Source organism: Leuciscus leuciscus (genome assembly GCF_965113295.1).
Source record: "Leuciscus leuciscus genome assembly, chromosome: 23".
Classification (NCBI taxonomy): Eukaryota; Metazoa; Chordata; class Actinopteri; order Cypriniformes; family Leuciscidae; genus Leuciscus; species Leuciscus leuciscus.
Window position 1 is genome coordinate 18,645,973 of NC_138747.1, and position 8,398 is coordinate 18,654,370.

General features: G+C 36.0%; 1 long non-coding RNA gene across 1 annotated transcript; it reads left to right on the forward strand.

The window, feature by feature from the left end:
- Positions 1 to 3,744: 3,744 nt before the first annotated feature.
- On the forward strand, positions 3,745 to 7,784 carry LOC309488220. Its single transcript, XR_014202062.1, has 2 exons — positions 3,745 to 4,888; positions 4,933 to 7,784. It is a non-coding gene; the product is annotated as an uncharacterized lncRNA (long non-coding RNA).
- Positions 7,785 to 8,398: the final 614 nt, after the last annotated feature.

Sequence of the window (8,398 nt, forward strand, 5' to 3'; positions counted from 1 at the left end):
GGTTAAAAAAAAATAATCTTCATAAAAAATGTACTTTCTTTCCTTAAAAACACTTTTTTTTTCTTTCTTTTTTTCATAAACAAAATGTTGCTCACGGTCACATCACATGTCACTTCTTCTGTGACCTCAAAATGGAGATGTGAGTGTATGATATTGATGACATCACCACAGCTCTTTTCTGACTTGTCAAACCCTTTCTTATACTGTCTATGGTCAAACCGACAGTGTTACAACTGACCCTGTGTTACATAACTCCCTGGTTCACCCTACTATGGAGTAAATCTATGCATTTGTCAGACTGTTTTATCCAAAGATATGTATGTCTACATTTAAAGTAGGCCTATTCATTTTATCAGTTTGTGTATTCGTTGCTACTGTTTGGGCTTCAAAAATATTATTTATTTTCTTGAATTAAAATTGCATTTCAGGTCATTGCAGTACTGCAATAAGAATTCTAAAACCTTGTTTTGATTGTTGTAGTTGATGTTTCAGTTCTATTAATTTTTTTATAATGCTTTTTTTGTTATATACACTACCATTCAAATGTTGTTTAGGATCAGTATACTCTTATTCCTTTTTTTTAATAGAATTTTTACACCTTATTTTTACATTTTGATACATTAAATTGATCAACAGTGAAAGTAAAGACTTTTGCATGTTACAAAATAAAGAATATACAGAAATACTGTTCAAATTTTCTATTTATTGTAGAATTCTGAAAACATGTATCACATTTTTTTTTTTATTCTGAAGGATCATGCATGTCACACTAAAGACTACAGTTAAATATATATTAATAATAAAAATATTTAATTATATTTCACAATATTATAGTATTTTTAATAAACTTTTTCTGCATTTTTAACCTTGGTGAGCATCTTTCTTTTAAAAGCATTAAAAAGTCTTACTGACTTACTGAGTTGTATGTTGTCACCAGCTCCTATATCACTACACACACCTCACTATCTGATAAGCACACACCTCAGTTCAGTCTGTCTAGCCTTGAACAAGAAAATAGATCCATTACTGCCATCTCCTGATCTTCCTCCGCACCTGAGAATGGCATGCAGCAAACTTACCTGTGATTCTCCCTCGTGTTTCGCGGTTCGCTGTCGAACCAGCATCTGCAAGAGAAGGACTTTCATTATTATCATGCATCATAAACAGTATATATAGTATATCTGTTTGTTTCTGCCTCCGCTGTGTGAATAAATAAAGTGTTTTTTGATTAACCCTCAAGCTCAGTGTGTATATCCTGACATTTATAACATTATCTGACATTATCTTTTATTCCTTGTATAGTCACAATTGAATGGTAATTTGAAATTTAGTAATAAAACATTCATAACAAAAATATAAAGTCATAAAACATTGGAAATTGTGATAGCATCTACATTAACTGATCTATTAAAGTCACAAAAATGTATTTAATATGACTGAATCAAACTGACTTCTTTAAAAAGTACAAAATTCATCAGATTTGGTAGCGTTTCCGTACATAACGTTTGTCAATCCACTTTTCCCAGTTACAGTTTTTTTCGATTGCTAAACGACAGTGAGCACAACTGGAGCTACATGTGCAAAACTCTAAGTCTGCACTACCAACAGTCACCTGAGCTAAACAGTTCACATCACCTGCGAAACTCATTCCAAGCAACACAACTCTTAACACACAGCTCAAAACAGGCTCAGTGCAGCCAAACACTACACACAACCCTCACTGAGATAACACACACTGTCACTCAGAACACACTGAGAGGAAAAACACTCGCATCAAACACCAATACAGAAAATACAAACTTTTCATCTTTACAGTTTGAACAATTTCAGTGACTTCATACAAAGTAATATTTTCTTCAAAGAAAAGAGTGACATTCTTTCACATGATTTATTTACATTTTTAGAACATAACAATTCTTTAAGGTAAATGAAAATGAGCAGTTTGCTTCAATAGTCTGTAGTAATTTACGGAATTACAGTAATGAGAAAAAAAAGGTAGAAACTACAGTAAAAGTACATACTGTAATTCGAACAAATAATTGAGGGGCTAATCCTGCCTCTCTCTAGCATCACGCCACAGGTTTTCATCAACATCACATCTAATGTTCTCTCTTGCCATGCACCAGAAGAACCTTCTGGAGTGCCTTATCCATCCCTGGCAGTCCTCTGGACTCGTGTCCTCACATCCGGCACGCATCCGCCCTCTCCCTGCCACCCTTCTCCCTCCACGAACCCGTCTTCCTTGTTCCATTTCCAAAATTAGTCTTTCTGAGCTCTACCTATATATATATATATACATATATATATGTGTGTGTGTGTGTGTGTGTGTGTGTGTGTGTGTGTGTGTGTGCGTGCGTGCGTGCGTGCGTGCGTGCGTCGTGCGTGCGTGCGTGCGTGCGTGCGTGCGTGCGTGCGTGTGTGTGTGTGTGTGTGTGTGTGTGTTCACTAACAAGTCTAAAACAAGACCCCTGCTTAGCCTTTCAGCTGAAATTGCAATCAGCAGTGTTTGAAAGGCACAAGGCTGAAATCTATTCTGTTTTGAATGTGTGGTTCACAGTTTTGACAGCAGTGTGTTAGCATTTGAACAAAGTGCTGTAAATCCACAGTGTTGTGCAGGTTGTGGTTAAAGTCATGGGATAAGTGTGTAGAGTTTTGAAAACTGTGTTCAAGCAATGAAAAACAAACTAGAGTTTGGTCCACATGAACTGCTGCTGTGCAGACTGTAGTTAGAGTTTTGCACATGTGACTCCAGTTGTGCCCACTGTCGTTTAGCAATCGAAAAAAACTGTAAGAGGCTCAATTATTCCCTCTCAAATCAGCAGAGGTGAGAGACATTTAAAGTTAGTCTGGATTGCACTACATTTTTATTGTGGTTGAAGACCAAACGATACTCTTTCTAACGTCATAATTCAGATTTGAATGAAAGTGACGAGGGAATTTATGATATTGTTTGCATTCTTTTTGCCACCATTTTAAATCCTCTTGCATCTGGCTCCACAACTTTACAAGTCCCCTGCAAAACAAACCTTCACCGCTTAATCATTTAACAAAGATGGCCTTTACAATACTGCTTGCTTTCATTCGTGTGAAATACACTGGTTTGGATGAACATGTTCCTCCAAGCGTCATGTCCATATGTCTTCTTTCTCTTTAAAACAATGAGGCTGTTTATAATGTCTTTCTCAGTGATCCTCTCTAAAGAGTATCGAGCTGAATTCAATGGAGCAGTGGATGCGGAAACATGTGTGTGTCTGCTGCACATGTTGAGCTATTTTGGCTTCCTGAGCTAAGCATGAAAGGCAGCTTGGGAATGCTGACCTCTGACCTCCATTCAGACTATAAGGCTTTTCTGAAATATTGACCACATTACAGTTACAATTACATAAAACTAAAACTGTAACTAAAACCATTAAAAATGTTTTAACTTGATTTACTAAAATAACAAAACTAAAATAAAAAATTATAAAACTATATACTATAAACACTATTACATTTTTTTTTAAAACACAATGAAATGACTAAAATTTTAACTGAAATGAAAATGGAAAACGTTAAAATAAAAACTTTCAAAAAGATTTAAAATATAAAAACTATAATAGTATCTCAATGATACTAAAACAACACTGCCAGACACAAACCAGAGAGATTAAATGTGTGTGTGTGTGTGTGTGTGTGTGTGTGTGTGTGTGTGTGTGTGTGTGTGTGTGTGTGTGTGTGTGTGTGTGTGTGTGTGTGTGTGTGTGTGTGTGTGTGTGTGTGTGTGTGTGTGTGTGTGTGTGTTCTCGCTTATATGAGGTGCCCCTAGGGACATTATTCAGAATTACCATGCATATACATGTACTTTTCCTCTCACATACACATATGAAACCAAATTCATTCACATAATATAATGAAATGCTCACACACATACAAGTGAAATGCTTTTACAAACACAACTGAAACGCTCTCATGCATACAACTGAAAATATTACGCTCACACACACAACTGAAACGCTCACACACACACAACTGAAACGCTCACACACACACAACTGAAACGCTCTCATACATACAACTGAAAATATTATGCTCACACACACAACTGAAACGCTCACACACACACAACTGAAATGCTCTCATACATACAACTGAAAATATTACGCTCACACACACACAACTGAAACACTCACACACACACAACTGAAATGCTCACACACATACAAGTGAAATGCTTTTACAAACACAAGTGAAACGCTCTCATACATACAGCTGAAAATATTACGCTCACACACACAACTGAAATGCTCTCACACACACAACTGAAATGCTTTTACAAACACAACTGAAACACTCTCATGCATACAACTGAAAATATTACGCTCACACACACAACTGAAACGCTCACACACACACAACTGAAACGCTCACACACACACAACTGAAACGCTCTCATACATACAACTGAAAATATTATGCTCACACACACAACTGAAACACTCTCATACACACAACTGAAACGCTCTCATACATACAACTGAAACGCTCTCATACATACAACTGAAAATATTATGCTCACACACACAACTGAAACACTCTCACACACACAACTGAAACACTCTCATACACACAACTGAAATGCTCACACACATACAAGTGAAATGCTTTCACAAACACAACTGAAATGCTCTCACACACACAACTGAAATGCTCTCACACACACACAACTGAAATGCTCACACACATACAAGTGAAATGCTTTCACACACACAACTGAAATGCTCTCACACGCACAACTGAAACGCTCACACACACACAACTGAAATGCTCACACACAAACAAGTGAAATGATTTTACAAACACAACTGAAATGCTCTCACTCACACAACTGAAAAGCATTTCAGTTGTGTGTGTGAGAGCATTTCAGTTGTGTGTGTGAGAGCGTTTCACTTGTAGGTGTGTGAGCATTTCAGTGGTGTGTGTGAGAGCATTTCAGTTGAAACGGAAGGTGGTTAAAGTCTCCAGTCCAGTTGGTGGCAGTAGTGCACCTCAAGACGAAGAACTAGAAGCTGACTGTTGAAAGAAAGCATAGTAAACTAGCGCAAGTTGGCCATAAATTCACAGATGCGAACTTCCGGGGTCAATAACTCGTGAGCTAAACGTTGTTAATACACAAATAACACCTCGTTTTAATCGTAGTAATGTGACGTGAAGAGTAAAGGCGGCAGAGAGGCAGATCCGAAGGGACCGTCTGCAAAGTGCAAAACCCGAAAAGCGTTACTACGAAAACAGTCAATAATTTCTCTGTTACACACTATAGTGTCATCAAATTCAGTTCACACATCACTGATGCCCTGATGATTATACTACAACATTTATTTTGAATAAATATATTTTTGAATATTTTTTATGATTATTATTTATGAAAAATATTCAATAACTTCACTGTTATTCACTGTATTGTTGCCAAATTCAGTTCGCACATCACTGCTGTCCTGATGGTTATACTACACTTATTTTTGAAAAAAATTTTTTAATTGTATACAGTGAAGTTTTGAATTAGAGTGAAGTTACAAACATTTACAATTGTATATACAATTTAAAATAAATATATTTTCCCCAAAATAAGTGTTGTAGTATAACCATCAGGGCATCAGTGATGTATAACCTGAATTTGGCAACAATACAGTGAATTACAGTGGTTACTGAATATTTTTCATAATAAAAATCATCAAATAGAAACTTTTTTTTTTTTCAAAATAAGTTGTAGTATAACCATCAGGGCATCAGTGATGTGCGAACTGAATTTGGCAACAATACAGTGAATTACAGTGCAGTTATTGAATATTTTTCATAATAAAAATTATCAAAAAGAAACTTTTTTTTTTTTCAAAATAAATTGTAGTATAACCATCAGGACAGCAGTGATGTGCGAACTGAATTTGGCAACAATACAGTGAATTACAGTGAAGTTATTGAATATTTTTCATAATAAAAATCATCAAAAAAAAATAAAAATAAAAAAATAAGTTGTAGTATAACCATCAGGGCATCAGTGATGTGCGAACTGAATTTGGCAACAATACAGTGAATTCCAGTGAAGTTATTGAATATTTTTCATAATAAAAATCATCAAAAAGAAACTTTTTTTTTTTTCAAAATAAATTGTAGTATAACCATCAGGACAGCAGTGATGTGTGAACTGAATTTGGCAACAATACAGTGAATTACAGTGCAGTTATTGAATATTTTTCATAATAAAAATCATCAAAAATATATATATTTTTTAAATAAGTTGTGGTATAACCATCAGGACAGCAGTGATGTGCGAACTGAATTTGGCAACAATACAGTGAATTACAGTGCAGTTATTGAATATTTTTCATAAATAATAATCATAAAATATATTTATTCAAAATTAGTGTTGTAGTATAACCATCAGGACAGCAGTGATGTGCGAACTGAATTTGTCAACAATAAAGTGAATTACAGTGCAGTTATTGAATATTTTTCATAAATAATAATCATAAAATTATATTTATTCAAAATAAGTTTTGTAGTATAACCGGTCCCTTCGGATCTGCCTCTCTGCCGCCTGCGCATAGTGTTCAATGTGTTTTGTCCACTGCGAGGGAAAGCTCGTTTTGAGGAAAATTAGGTTGCAGCTGCTTGTCTACATTACTACGATTAAAACGAGGTGTTATTTGTGTATTAACAACGTTTAGCTCACGAGTTATTGACCCGGGAAGTTCGAATCTGTGAATTTATGGCCAACTTGCGCTAGTTTACTATGCTTTCTTTCAACAGTCAGCTTCTAGTTCTTCGTCTTGAGGTGCACTACTGCCACCAACTGGACTGGAGACTTTAACCACCTTCCGTTTCAACTGAAATGCTCTCACACACACCACTGAAATGCTCTCACACACACCACTGAAATGCTCACACACCTACAAGTGAAACGCTCTCACACACACACAACTGAAATGCTTGCATACAACATCATTCTGAAATGCTTTTCAGTTGTGTGAGTGAGAGCATTTCAGTTGTGTTTGTAAAAGCATTTCACTTGTATGTGTGTGAGCATTTCAGTTGTGTGTGTGTGAGCGTTTCAGTTGTGTGTGTGAGAGCATTTCACTTGTGTGTGTGAGAGCATTTCAGTTGTGTGTGTGAGAGCATTTCACTTGTGTGTGTGAGAGCATTTCAGTTGTGTGTGTGTGAGAGCATTTCAGTTGTGTGTGTGAGAGCATTTCACTTGTGTGTGTGAGAGCATTTCAGTTGTGTGTGTGAGAGCATTTCAGTTGTGTGTGTGAGAGCATTTCAGTTGTGTGTGTGAGCGTAATATTTTCAGCTGTATGTATGAGAGCGTTTCACTTGTGTTTGTAAAAGCATTTCACTTGTATGTGTGTGAGCATTTCAGTTGTGTGTGTGTGAGTGTTTCAGTTGTGTGTGTGTGAGCGTAATATTTTCAGTTGTATGTATGAGAGCATTTCAGTTGTGTGTGTGTGAGCGTTTCAGTTGTGTGTGTGAGCATAATATTTTCAGTTGTATGTATGAGAGCGTTTCAGTTGTGTGTGTGTGAGCGTTTCAGTTGTGTGTGTGTGAGCGTTTCAGTTGTGTGTGTGAGCGTAATATTTTCAGTTGTATGCATGAGAGCGTTTCAGTTGTGTTTGTAAAAGCATTTCACTTGTATGTGTGTGAGCATTTCATTATATTATGTGAATGAATTTGGTTTCATATGTGTATGTGAGAGGAAAAGTACATGTATATGCATGGTAATTCTGAATAATGTCCCTAGGGGCACCTCATACGCTTATACTAGTACTTATTAAAGGTACATATTAGTATACTTTAGTACCTTTTGCTTTTGTACCTTACTGCTCCAGTGACAGCGCTGTACCTTTTCTCTAACAGTGCTGTTTTCTTTGAACTCGTTTCATATTTGATGCTGTTTATTATTGAACGGAACTGAATCAACACTGACCTGACCTCAGCTGAACTATGAACAATGACAAATAGTATTTTTAGTGCTGCTTTATAGCAGAATTGGACTCTGCTTGAATCATTAGCGCCCGAGCATCAATGGTGCGTTTATTGAATCATTATTTTCCTGTTTATCCCTGTAAAGCTGCTTTGAAACAATCATTTATTTCACTTTAAGTATTAAAGTGTTATTTAAACAAAGGGGACTTGACTTGACTTCTTTACTCTGTTCTAAGATCATTGTTTTTAACTGTCCAGTTCAGAATCGTCATGAATAGATCCCAAGCATCAGTAGTATTGATCAGTAGTAATGAAAGCAGCCCTTTGAGCTCTTTGTTTCCACGTCTTTGTTCCTGGTTATGTGTCAAAAACAAGCAGAAGTGCTTTTCAAATCCAAAGCACTTTACATTAATCCAACAAGTACTTTTATTCTTTGCTAAAC